This window comes from Budorcas taxicolor, chromosome 3 (genome assembly GCF_023091745.1).
Source record: "Budorcas taxicolor isolate Tak-1 chromosome 3, Takin1.1, whole genome shotgun sequence".
In the NCBI taxonomy this organism is placed as follows: Eukaryota; Metazoa; Chordata; class Mammalia; order Artiodactyla; family Bovidae; genus Budorcas; species Budorcas taxicolor.
In genome coordinates this window covers 93,942,724-93,957,624 of record NC_068912.1, presented here as the reverse complement: position 1 = coordinate 93,957,624, position 14,901 = coordinate 93,942,724, and positions in this window count along the sequence as shown.

Below are 14,901 nucleotides of genomic sequence, written 5' to 3'. Positions count from 1 at the left end.
CAACTCTCATATCCATACATGACGACTAGAAAACCACAGCTTTAACTATAAGGACCTTTGTCAGCAAAGTGATGTCTCTGCTTTTCAGTTTATTGTCTAGGTTTGTCATAGCTTTCCTTCCAAGGAGCAAACGTCTTTTAACTTCATGCCTGCTGCAGTGATTTTGGCATCCAAGAAAATAAAATCTGTCTCTACTTTCACTTTTTTCCCTTCTATCTGCCATTAAGTGAGGGGACCGGATGCCATTATCTTGGCTTTTTTATGCTGAATTTCAAGCTAGCTTTTTCACTCTCTTTCACCCTCATTAAGAGGCTCTTTAGTTCCTCTTCACTTTCTGCCATTAGGTGGCATCATCTGCATATCTGAGGTTGTTGACATTTCTCCCAGCAATTGTGATTCCCGCTTGTGATTCATCCAGCATGGTATTTCACATGATGTACTCTGTATATAAGTTAAATAAGCAGGGTGATAATATACAGCCTTGTCATAACCCGTTCCCAATTTTGAACCAGTCTGTTGTTCCATGTCCAGTTCTAACTGTTGCTTCTTGACCTGCACATAGATTTCTCAGGAGACAAGTAAGGTGGTCTGGTACTCATCTCTTTAATAATTTTCCACAGTTTGTTGTGATTCACACAATGAGGAAGATGTTTTTCTGGAATTCCCTTGCTTTCTCCATGATTCAACAAATGTTGGCAATTTGATCTCTGGTTCCTCCACCTTCTCTAAATAAATTCAGCTTGAACATCTGCAAGTTCTCAGTTCCCGTACTGCTGAAGCCTAGCTTGAAGGATTTTGAGCATAGCCTTGCTAGCATGTGAAATGAGCTGAACTGTATGGCACTTTGAACATACTCAACTGAACACAGAGTTCCAGAGAATAGCAAGAAGAGATAAGAAGGCCATCTTAAGTGAACAATGCAAAGACATAGAAGAAAACAATAGAATGGGAAAGACCACAGATCTCTTCAAGAAAACTGGAGATATCAAGAGAACATTTCATGCAAGGATGGGCACCATAAAAGGACACAAACAGGAAGACCTAACAGAAGCAGCAGAGGTTAAGAAGAGGTGGCAAGAATACACAGAATAACTATACAAAAAAGGTCTTAATGACCCAGGTAACCATGGTGGTATGGTCACTCACCTAGAGATGGACATCCTGGAGTGGCAAGTCAGGTGGGCCTTAGAAAGCATTACTATGAACAAAACTAGCGGAGGTGACAGAATACCAGGTGTGCTATTTAAAATTGTAAAAGAGCTACCATAAGATCCAGCAATCCCACTCCAGGGCATATAACTAGACAAAGCTATAATTCAAAAGATACACGCATTCGTATCTTCACAGCAGCACTCTTCACCATAGTCAAGGATGGAAACAACCTAAATGACCATTGACAGATGAATGGATGAAGAGTGGTACACATATGCAAGGGAATATTAATCTGCCATTAAAAAGAACAGCATTATGCCATTCGCAACAGTTAGAACTGGACATGGAACAACAGACTGGTTCTAAATTGGGAAAGGAGTATGTCAAGGCTGTATATTGTTACCCTGCTTATTTAACTTCTATGCAGAGTACATCATGAGAAATACCATGCTGGATGAATCACAAGCTGGAATCAAGATTGCCAGGAGAAATATCAATAACCTCAGATATGCAGATGACACCACCCTTAGAGCAGAAAGTGAAGAACTAAAGAGCCTCTTGATGAAAGTGAAAGAGGAGAGTGAAAAAGTTGGCTTAAAGCTCAACATTCAGAAAACTAAGGTCATGGCATCTGGTCCCATTACTTATTGGCAAGTAGATGGGAAACAGTGGAAACAATGACAGATTTTATTTCCTTTGGCTTCAAAAATCACTATACATGGTGACTGCAGCCATGAAATTAAAAGATGCTTGCTCCTTGGAAGAAAAGTTATGACCAACCTAGATAGCATATTAAAAAGCAGAGACATTACTTTGCCAACAAAGTTCTGGCTTGGCAAAGCTATGGTTTTTCCAGTAGTCAGGAATGGATGTAAGAGTTGGACTATAAAGAAAGCTGAGCACCGAAGAATCGATGCTTTTGAACTGTGGTGTTGGAGAAGACTCTTGAGAGTCCCTTGGACTTGCAAGGAAGTCCAACCAGTCCATCCTAAAGGGTATCAGTGCTGATCAGAACTGATGCTGAAGCTGAAACTCCAATACTTTGGCCACCTGATGTGAAGAACTGACTGATTTGAAAAGATCCTGAAGCTGGGAAAGATTGAAGGTGGGAGAAGAAGGGGACAACAGAGGATGAGATAGTTGGATGCCATCACTGACTCAATGGACATGTGCTTGAGTAGACTCCAGGAGTTGGTGATGGACAGGGAGGCCTGGTGTGCTGCAGTCCACGGGGTCACAAAGAGTCAGATACAACTGAGCAACTGAACTAAACTGATGCCACTTGCAGCCCAGAGATTGTCATACTGTGTGAAGTAAGTCAGACACAGAAAAACAAACAGTATATGATATCACTTATATCTGAAATCTAAACAAAAAGGGAGGGTACAAATGAACTTATTTAGAAAACAGAAGCAGAATTACAAGCATAGAAAACAAACTTATGATTACCTGAGGATGAGGGGAGGGAGTGAAGGGATAAATTGGGAGATTGGGACTGACATATACATAGTACTATATATAAAATAGAGAACTAATAAGAACCTGTATGGCACAAGGAACTCTACTCAATACCCTGTAACAACTTATATGGGAGAAGAATCTCTAAAATAGAGTTCACTTCAGTTCAGTCGCTCAGTCGTGTCCGACTCGTTGCAACCACATGAATCACAGCACGTCAGGCCTCCCTGTCCATCACCAACTCCCGGAGTTCACCCAGACTTACAGCCATCAAGTCAGTGATGCCATCCAGCCATCTCATCCTCGGTCATCCCCTTCTCCTCCTGCACCCAATCCCTCCCAGCATCAGAGTCTTTTCAATTGAGTCAACTCTTCGCATGAGGTGGCCAAAGTACTGGAGTTTCAGCTTTACCATCATTCCTTCCAAAGAAATCCCAGGGCTGATCTCCTTCAGAATGGACTGGTTGGATCTCCTTGCAGTCCAAGGGACTCTCAAGAGTCTTCTCCAACACCATAGTTCAAAAGCATCAATTCTTCGGCGCTCAGCCTTCTTCACAGTCCAACTCTCACATCCATACATGACCACAGGAAAAACCATAGCCTTGACGAGACGGACCTTAGTCGGCAAAGTAATGGCCTGCTTTTGAATATACTATCTAGGTTGGTCATAACTTTTCTTCCAAGGAGTAAGCGTCTTTTAATTTTATGGCTGCAATCACCATCTGCAGTGATTTTGGAGCCCCCCAAAATAAAGTCTGACACTGTTTCCACTGTTTCCCCATCTATTTCCCATGAAGTGATACGACCGGATGCCATGATCTTTGTTTTGTGAATGTTGAGCTTTAAGCCAACTTTTTCACTCTCCTCTTTCACGTTCATCAAGAGGCTTTTTAGCTCCTCTTCACTTTCTGCCGTAACGGTGGTGTCATCTGCATATCTGAGGTTATTGATATTTCTCCCAGCAATCTTGATTCCAGCTTGTGTTTCTTCCAGTCCAGCGTTTCTCATGATGTACTCTGCATAGAAGTTAAATAAGCAGGGTGACAATATACAGCCTTGATGTACTCCTTTTCCTCTTTGGAACCAGTCTGTTGTTCCATGTCCAGTTCTAACTTGCTTCCTGGCCTGCATACAGATTTCTCAAGAGGCAAGTCAGGTGGTCTGGTATTTCCATCTCTTTCAGAATTTTCCAGTTTATTGTGATCCACACAGTCAAAGGCTTTGGCATAGTCAATAAAGCAGAAATAGATGTTTTTCTGGAACTCTCTTGCTTTTTCCATGATCCAGCAGATGTTGGCAATTTGATCTCTGGTTCCTCTGCCTTTTCTAAAACCAACTTGAACATCAGGAAGTTCACTGTTCACATATTGCTGAAGCCTGGCTTGGAGAATTTTGAGCATTACTTTACTAGCGTGTGAGATGAGTGCAACTGTGCGGTAGTTTGAGCATTCTTTGGCATTGCTTTTCTTTGGGATTGGAATGAAAACTGACCTCTTCCAGTCCTGTGGCCACTGCTGAGTTTTCCAAATGTGCTGGCGTATTGAGTGCAGCACTTTGACAGCATCACCTTTCAGGATTTGAAATAGCTCTACTGGAATTCCATAACCTCCACTAGTTTTGTTTGTAGTGATGCTTTCTAAGGCCCACTTGACTTCACATTCCAAGATGTCTGGCTCTAGATGAGTGATCACATCATCATGATTATCTGGGTCATGAAGCTCTTTTTTGTACAGTTCTTCTGTGTATTCTTGCCACCTCGTCTTAATATCTTCTGCTTCTGTTAGGTCCATACCATTTCTGTCCTTTATCAAGCCCATCTTTGCATGAAATGTTCCCTTGGTATCTCTAATTTTCTTGAAGAGATCTCTAGTCTTTCCCATTCTGTTCTTTTCCTCTATTTCTTTGCATTGATTGCTGAAGAAGCCTTTCTTATCTCTTCTTGCTATTCTTTGGAACTCTGCATTCAGATGCTTATATCTTTCCTTTTCTCCTTTGCTTTTCGTTTCTCTTCTTTTCACAGCTATTTGTAAGGCCTCCCCAGACAGCCATTTTGCTATTTTGCATTTCTTTTCCACGGGGATGGTCTTGATCCCTGTCTCCTGTACAATGTCACCAACCTCATTCCATAGTTCATCAGGCACTCTATCTATCACATCGAGGCCCTTAAATCTATTTCTCACTTCCACTGTATAATCATAAGGGATTTGATTTAGGTCATACCTGAACAGTCTATCGGTTTTCCCTCCTTTCTTCAATTTAAGTCTGAATTTAGTAATAAGGAGTTCATGATCTGAGCCACAGTCAGCTCCTGGTCTTGTTTTTGTTGACTGTATAGAGTTTCTCCATCTTCACTTTGCTCTACACCTGACATTGATACATCGTAAATCAACTGTACTCCAATAAAAAAAATTTTTTAAGATGTAGTACATATATATAATGAAATACTATTCAGTCATAAGAAAGAACAAAATAAATAATACCATTTACAGCAGCATGGCTGCAACTAGAGATTATCATACTACATGAAGGAAGTCAGAAAAAACAAATATTGTATGATATCACTTATATAGATATATATCTGTGTGTGTGTGTACAATCTAAAATATAGCACAAATGAACCTAACTATGAAGCAGAAGCAGACACAAAGACATAGAGAACAGACTTGTGGTTGCCAAGGAAGAAGGGACTGTGTGGGGGGATGGACTGGAAGTTTGGGGTTAATAGATGCAGAAGTGAGAAATAGATTTGAGGGCCTAGATCTGATAGATAGAGTGCCTGATGAACTATGGAATGAGGTTCGTGACACTGTACAGGAGACAGGGATCAAGACCATCCCCATGGAAAAGAAATGCAAAAAAGCAAAATGGCTGTCTGGGGAGGCCTTACAAATAGCTGTGAAAAGAAGAGAAACGAAAAGCAAAGGAGAAAAGGAAAGATATAAGCATCTGAATGCAGAGTTCCAAAGAATAGCAAGAAGAGATAAGAAAGGCTTCTTCAGCAATCAATGCAAAGAAATAGAGGAAAAGAACAGAATGGGAAAGACTAGAGATCTCTTCAAGAAAATTAGAGATACCAAGGGAACATTTCATGCAAAGATGGGCTTGATAAAGGACAGAAATGGTATGGACCTAACAGAAGCAGAAGATATTAAGACGAGGTGGCAAGAATACACGGAAGAACTGTACAAAAAAGAGCTTCATGACCCGGATAATCACGATGGTGTGATCACTCATCTAGAGCCAGACATCCTGGAATGTGAAGTCAAGTGGGCCTTAGAAAGCATCACTACAAACAAAACTAGTGGAGGTTATGGAGTTCCAGTAGAGCTATTTCAAATCCTGAAAGGTGATGCTGTCAAAGTGCTGCACTCAATATGCCAGCACATTTGGAAAACTCAGCAGTGGCCACAGGACTGGAAAAGGGCAGCTTTCATTCCAATCCCAAAGAAAGGCAATGCCAAAGAATGCTCAAACTACCGCACAGTTGCACTCATCTCACACGCTAGTAAAGTAATGCTCAAAATTCTCCAAGCCAGGCTTCAGCAATATGTGAATGGTGAACTTCCTGATGTTCAAGCTGGTTTTAGAAAAGGCAGAGGAACCAGAGATCAAATTGCCAACATCCGCTGGATCATGGAAAAAGCAAGAGAGTTCCAGAAAAACATCTATTTCTGCTTTATTGACTATGCCAAAGCCTTTGACTGTGTGGATCACAATAAACTGGAAAATTCTGAAAGAGATGGAAATACCAGACCACCTGACTTGCCTCTTGAGAAATCTGTATGCAGGTCAGGAAGCAAGTTAGAACTGGACATGGAACAACAGACTGGTTCCAAAGAGGAAAAGGAGTACATCAAGGCTGTATATTGTCACCCTGCTTATTTAACTTCTATGCAGAGTACATCATGAGAAACGCTGGACTGGAAGAAACACAAGCTGGAATCAAGATTGCTGGGAGAAATATCAATAACCTCAGATATGCAGATGACACCACCCTTATGGCAGAAAGTGAAGAGGAGCTAAAAAGCCTCTTGATGAAAGTGAAAGAGGAGAGTGAAAAAGTTGGCTTAAAGCTCAACATTCACAAAACAAAGATCATGGCATCCGGTCGTATCACTTCATGGGAAATAGATGGGGAAACAGTGGAAACAGTGTCAGACTTTATTTTGGGGGGCTCCAAAATCACTGCAGATGGTGATTGCAGCCATAAAATTAAAAGACGCTTACTCCTTGGAAGAAAAGTTATGACCAACCTAGATAGTATATTCAAAAGCAGGCCATTACTTTGCTGACTAAGGTCCGTCTTAGTCAAGGCTATGGTTTTTCCAGTAGTCATGTATGGATGTGAGAGCTGGACTGTGAAGGGGGCTGAGCGCCGAAGAATTGATGCTTTTGAACTATGGTGTTGGAGAAGGCTCTTGAGAGTCCCTTGGACTGCAAGGAGATCCAACCAGTCCATTCTGAAGGAGATCAGCCCTGGGATTTCTTTGGAAGGAATGATGCTGAAGCTGAAACTCCAGTACTTTGGCCACCTCATGCGAAGAGTTGACTCACTGGAAAAGACTTTGATGCTGGGAGGGATTGGGGGCAGGAGAAGAAGGGGACGACAGAAGATGAGATGGCTGGATGGCGTCATTGACTCGATGTATGCGAGTATGACTGAACTCTGGGATTTGGTGATGGACAGGGAGGCCTGACGTGCTGTGATTCACGGGGTCGCAAAGAGTCGGACACGACTGAGCGACTGAATTGAACTGAACTGATTACATATGGAGTAGACTGAAAACAGGGTTTTACTGTATAGTACAGTGAATTATATTCAATATCCTGGGATAAAACACAATGGAAAAGAATATTAAAAAGAATGTGTGTGTGTGTGTGTGTGTATAGATAGATATACACATGTATATAACTGAGTCACTCTTGTATAGCAAAAAGTAAATCAACTACACTTCAATTAAATAAGTAAATACATTAATTGGAGACTTTAATATCTAACTTTCAATAATGGTTAGAGCAATAGTAGTAGTGTTAGTCACTCAGTCGTGTCTGACTCTTTTTGACTCCATGGATTGTAGCCCACCAGGCTTCTCTGTCCATGGGATTCTCCAGGCAAGAATACTGGAGTGGGGTGCCAGTTCCTTCTCCAGAGGATTGTCCCAACCTAGGGATCGAACCTGGGTCTCCTGCATTGCAGACAGATTCTTTACTGTCTGAGCTACAGGGAAGATACCTATGGTTAGAGCAACCAGACAGAAAACCTAAAGAAACAGAGGACTTAAATAACACTGTACAATGAGACCTAACAGATAGATCCAGATGACTCAACACAACATCAGCAGAGTACACAAGGGACATACTCAAGGATAGACTATTTTGTTAGGCCACAAAACAAGTCTTAATAAATGTAAAAAGACTGAAATTATACAAATTATCTTTTCTTATCACAACAGACTGAAATTAGAAATCAAATCAGTAACAGGAAAAAACTGGAAAATTCACAAATATGTGAAGTTAAACAAAGGGCTCAACCAACCAATGAGCGAAAGAAGAAATCACAAGGACAATTAGAAAATACTTCAAGACAAATGACAACAATGTATTTTTTAAAAAACAATGTATTATTTTACCATAATTTTCAAATGAAAACAAAAGGATATTTAATATAATTTTTAAAAATAAGGACTATAAAATAATTCTATGAACAACTGTACATCAACCAACTGGATAAGGTAGATGGGATGACAAATTCCTACCAACACACAAATTACCAAAACTGGGTCAAGAACAAATATAAAACTAGAATACACCTATAACAAGTAGATTGAATAAATAATCAAAAATCCCTTAACAAAAAAACTCAGAATCAGAAGGCTATACCACTGAAGTCTATTTAATATGTAAAGAATTAACATCAATCCTTCTCATACTTCTGAAAAACTGCAAAGGACGGAACACTTCCTAACTGATTCTGAGGCCAGTGTTACTCTGATTCTATGAACACACATGCAAAAAATCATCAATGAAATATCAGCAAACCAAACTTAGCAGCATATTAAAAGGATTATACACCATGACCAAGTAAGACCAAGTAAGATTTATCTTCAGAATTTAAGGGTGATTGAATGTATGAAATATCAATCAATGTGATAAGCCACATTAACAGATTGAAGGAAAAGAAAAATTACATGATCATCTCAACTGATGCAGAAGGAAGCATTTGACAAAATCCAGCACCTTTTCATGATGATCTAGTAATAGAAAGAACTTCTTCAACATGGTAAAGGCCAACTAGCAACAACAAAAAAAAAACCTAAAGCAAAACAAAAAACACACAGCTAACATCATAACCCGTGAAAGATTTTTAAAATTTCCCCCTAGGATCCAGAAAAAACATCCGCTCTGTCACTTCTATTTAACAAGGTACTAGAAGTTCCAGCCAGAGCACTTAGGCAAGTAAAAGAAATAAAAGAAATCCAAACTGGGAAAGAAGAAGTAAAATCATCTCTGTTTGCAGATGATATGGTCTTAAATCATAAGATAATCCTAAAAATACACACAAAATCAGAGCTAATAAATTCAGTAAGTTGCAGGATACAGAATAAACACATAAAGAATGCTATACAGTAGCAATGAACAATCCATAAAGGAAATTTAAAAAACAATTCCACTTACAATAGCATCAAAAAGAGTAAATACCTAAGAATAAATTTAACCAAGGAGGCAAAAAAATTAGTATACTGAAAACTACAGAACATTACTGAAAGAAATTAAACACTTACATGCAGCGACATCCCAGGTTCATTGATTCCTTCCAGTCTACCTTCCCTGCCTACCTCTTTCTTGCTCTTCTCTTTTCAAACTCTGATCACTACCTATGGTAACTAAGGAGTCAGAAAGAAAGAAAAGTCTAAGTTCATGTGTCCTACAGCCCAAGGGAGCAGAAGATTGGAAAACACACATTTTACAGTGTTTATCATTCACTTCAGAAGAATTACATACTCCACCCTTTGGTGGCTCAGATAGTAAAGCGTCTGCCTGCAATGGGGGAGACCCGGGTTCAATCCCTGGGTTGGGAAGATCCCCTCGAGAAGGAAATGGCAACCCACTCCAGTACCCTTGCCTGGAAAATTCCATGAACTGAGGAGCCTAGTAGGCCACAGTCCACGGGGTCGCAAAGAGTTGGACACGACTGAGCGACTTCATTTTTTTTCTTTCTTTTCCTTTGTTATTGGGCTTCCCAGGTGGCTCAGACGATAAAGAATCAGCCTGCAATGCAAGAGACCTCGGTTTGATCCCTGGGTTAGGAAGATCTCCTGGAGAAGGGAATGGATACCTATTCCAGTATTCCTGCCTGGAAAATTCCATGAACAGAGAAGCCTGGTGGGCTATAGTCCATGGGGTCACAAAATTAAGGTCAAGAGTCCCCAGAGCTGCCAAAAGCTGGAGACTGGCAAATATAAACTGCAGCCCACTGTGCACTCACCCATTTGTTTCCTTCACTTAAGTCAATGCCAATGACTTAGGGCGTTAACCGTACTGTTAAGATGCCAATATTACCCAAAGTGATCTAAAGATTCAATGCAGTCATTATCAAAACCACAATGGCTTTTGCAGAAATAGAAAACTCCATCCTAAAAGTCATATGGAATTTCAAAGGACTCTAAATAGGCAAAACAATCTAAAAAAAGAAAAGCTGGAAGAGTTAACACTTTATTACTTCAAAACTTACTACACAAAGCTAGCTTAATCAAAACAGTCCAGTAATTGAATAAGAAAGACATACAATGGAAGAGAGCCAACAGATAAATCATCACACACATGGTCATTCAACTTTACAACGCTAATAGTATTGAATAGGGGTAAGGACAAATGGTGGAGAAGGCGATGGCACCCCACTCCAGTACTCTTGCCTGGAAAATCCCATGGACGGAGGAGGCTGGTAGGCTGCAGTCCATGGCGTTGCGAAGAGTCACACACGACTGAGTGACTTCACTTTCACTTTTCACTTTCATGCACTGGAGAAGGAAATGGCAACCCCCTCCAGTGTTCTTGCCTGGAGAATCCCAGGGATGGGGGAGCCTGGTGGGCTGCCATCTATGGGGTCACACAGAGTCGGACACGACTGATGCGACTTAGCAGTAAGGACAAATGGTGATGGAAAACTGAATACACCTGTTCAAAGGAATTAAGCTGGATCCTGACCTTCTGCCAGTTACAAAAATTATCTCAAAATGGATCAAATAAGACAAGACACTAAATGTAAAAAGAGCAGACAGGGAAAGAACACAAATAGCCATTTGAGTCACTTGAAAAATTACAGAGAAACTATCATAAAACAAAATATATAACCATGTGTGAAACAAAATAAGGAAATCTCTATTTTGCTATGGAGTGATACTGAAAATACACTGTTAAGTGAAAAAAATATATATACACAGGCATCCATAGTAATCTAATTTCTTGTAAGAAAGAGTATATACTTGTGTTTTCAGAAGTAAACAATGGAAGGATAAAAACAAAAACAAAAGAGCAAAGATCTAAATTTAACCCCTATACTAAAACTATACCTTATACACTAAGTTACACAAACATATAACCACATAAAAACTATAAATCTTCATAGTTTGGCAACATTTTCTAAATATGACATCAAAAGCACAGACAAAAAAAAATAGATAAATTGGACTTCATCAAAATTTAAACTTTCATCCCTGACATCTACCTTGGCAGTGATTTTTTGGATTCAATACCAGAAGCAAAGGCAGCAAAAGCAAAAACAAAACAAGTGGGAATTCTCATGCAATGGCTGGTGGAACTAAAATGATGCAGCTGATGCAGAAAACAGTTAGAAGTTCCTCAAAAACTTAAACATGGAATTGCCATATGATCCAGCAATTCTATTCATAGGCATATATTCAAAAGAACTGAAAGTAGGGACTCAGATATTTGAACATCATGTTCACTGCATTATTATTCACAACAGCCAAAAGGTAAAAGCAACCAAGCATCTATTAACAGAAGAATGGATAAACAAAATGTGATATATACATACAATGGAATATTTCTCAGCCATTTAAAGGAAAGAAATTCTGACACATGCTACAACATGGATGAACCTCGAGGACATCATGCTAAATAAGTTACTTACAAAAGGACAGACATTGCATGATTCCAATTGTATAAGATTGAGAATTAGTAAGTTCAGAGGAACAGTTATCAGGGGCTGGGGGTGTGGGAAACAGGGAGTCATTGTTTAACGGATAGAGTCTCTGTTTGGGATGACTAGAAAAAACAACTCTGGAAATAAATAGTGGTGATGGTTATACAACATCGTGAATGTACTAATGTCATTGAGTTGTACACTTAAAAAGGTTAAACAGTAAACTTAATGTTATGTATCCTTTACCACGTTATGGCTTCCCTGATAGCTCAGTTGGTAAAGAATCCGCCTGCAATGCAGAAGACCCCGTTTCGATTCCTGGGTTGGGAAGATCCCCTGGAGAAGGGAAAGGCTACCCACTCCAGTATTCTGGCCTGGAGAATTTCGACTGTATAGTCCATGGGGTCACAAAGATTCGAGCACAATTGAGCCACTTTCACTCTGAAAGTGGTAAAGCTGCTGCTGCTGCTGCTGCTAAGTCGCATCAGTCGTGTCCGACTCTGTGCGACCCCATAGACGGAAGCCCACCAGGCTCCTCTGTCCCTGGGATTCTCCACGTAAGAACACTGGAATGGGGTGCCACTTCCTTCTCCAATGCATGAAAGTGAAAAGTGAAAGTGAAGTCGCTCAGTCGTGTCTGACTCTTAGCGATCCCATGGACTGCAGCCTACCAGGCTCCTCCACCCATGGGATTTCCCAGGCAAGAGTACTGGAGTGGGGTGCCATTGCCTTCTCCGGTGGTAAAGCTACCACAATAAAAAAAAATTTAACTCAAAAAGTCAAAACAATGTGTACTAAGCTTATATAAAGTATCACAAAGCTCAATTTTTAAACATTAATCAACTCTAAAATAGCTAAAGGTTAAAAAAGCGTAACTTTTTATATGGGTAAATCAACTGACAGAGATTTTATGATCAAAGGTATGTAGAACCACACCCCCTTCTCGAAAATTCAGTTTTGTAAATAAATGGGATTTCTAAACTAAATTACCTAAATCCTCATCTAAATCCCCATTAGCTTAGTTTTCTAGATTACTCAAGTCTTTTCCTTCTATGTTCATCTAGGAAAGCTTTTTTGGCTACTGGTCAAAGCAGCTGAGGTCACTTTCTTTTCACTAGCAATTTGTTGATTAAAATAGCCTGAGGTCACCAATTGTTTTTTGAGTTTTTCCCCCTGAGATATGGAGATCATCTGGATTCCCTAATTATCCAAGCCAGCTTTTCCTCTTCTTCCTTATAAACAAATAATCAAGAATGAGCTCTATAGGAAGAGTTCTGTGATGCTAGATACACCAGAAAGTTCCTCATTCCTCCAGTATCAAGCAGCTCCTGGATATTCATGTATAATAATGTAGCTAACACTTTTTAAGTGTTGTTTGCTGAGAAGACTTAGCTTGTCCCATAGGTCCAAAAACTGTTTTGCTGGCCCTCCAATGCTTGTGCTTCTAACACCACACTCATTTGGAAATTTCACATACATACCGTTTGGAATGGGCCAGGTTATGCTGTGATAAGAACTCCTACAACTAATGCTTATCATAACATAAATTGATTTAACTCATGCAAAATCCTTTTGGGATTAAGGTAACTCTCTAAGGCAGCTGTCCTTCATGCAATGGTTCAGCCTGCCAAGCTGCTTTAATCTTATCTTACCTCCCATATTAGCAAAGCAGAGGGAGAATGCCTTTGTTCACATTTCATTTGCCAAAAAAAAAAAAAAGCCACATGGCTACACCTAATTTCAAGGCAATAAGGAACACAATCCTCAGAATACCTCAAAATAAACTAGTAGCAACAGGGCTTATCACATTAGTACAAGGTGAAATAAGCCAATCTCTTTGTCTCCACGTATGTTACTATTTTCCTCCAGTCCTTTTCAGTTCAGTTCAGTTCAGTCGCTCAGTCGTGTCCAACTCTTTGCGACCCCATGAATCGCAGCACGCCAGGCCTCCCTGTCCATCACCAACTCCCGGAGTTCACTCAGACTCACGTCCACCGAGTCGTCCATCAAGTCGGTGATGCCATCCAGCCATCTCATTCTCGGTCGTCCCCTTCTCCTCCTGCACCCAATCCCTCCCAGCATCAGAGTCTTTTCCACTGAGTCAACTCTTCTCATGAGGTGGCCAAAGTACTGGAGTTTCAGCTTTAGCATCATTCCTTCCAAAGAAATCCTAGGGTTGATCTCCTTCAGAATGGACTGGTTGGATCTCCTTGCAGTCCAAGGGACTCTCAAGAGTCTTCTCCAAATAGATGGGGAAACAGTGTCAGACTTTTTTGGGGGGGCTCCAAAATCACTGCAGATGGTGACTGCAGCCATGAAATTAAAAGACGCTTACTCCTTGGAAGAAAAGTTATTACCAACCTAGACAGTATATTCAAAAAGAGACATTACTTTGCCGACTAAGGTCCGTCTCGTCAAGGCTATGGTTTTTCCTGTGGTCATGTATGTGAGAGTAGGCTAATTTCATGGTCATGTGATCTGTGCAGTTATACAGGGCTCCATACTCAGAAAGACACTATGCTTGATTTAAAGCTCTCCTGTCATCAACTCGATATTCTTAATAACTTTATCTTTGAATTTGTGTTTTGTAGTGAAGTCTAACGGGACAAAGGAACAGGCAAAGGAGCAGAAGAGATACATGCAAAATGTCTATCTGCCATTCCTTTCTACTTTATTCTTACAGCTTTGGTGATGCCCTGTGAACATTCAGTGGATCCATGATGTGTGGGAGTTTAGCAAAACTCAAAGGGATATAAAGTAAGCATGTTGTCTACAACTAGATAAGCAAGTGTAGTAATAGCCCAAGAAAAGTCACATTTTCTATTAAAATATAACTTTCTTCCCAGAGGAAAGGCAATCGATTCTAAGAAACATGAATTACCAAAAAGTCTACCACGTCTTTTCTTACTCATGTTATTTCCCTGTATTAACTAACCACTTACGATAAAAGTGACAACAGAAGGAAAGGGAAAGACAGAGGAAGAAGCCACAGGTCCTTTACCTTTCAGTTCTGCCAAATCAAAGGTAGAGACTGTTGGTAGAATGTGCAAGAAACTAAATAAAAACAGCTGAGTAAGTTTTTACACAGTGTTTTCCCTGTTCTGGTAAGAATGAAATATACATGTATA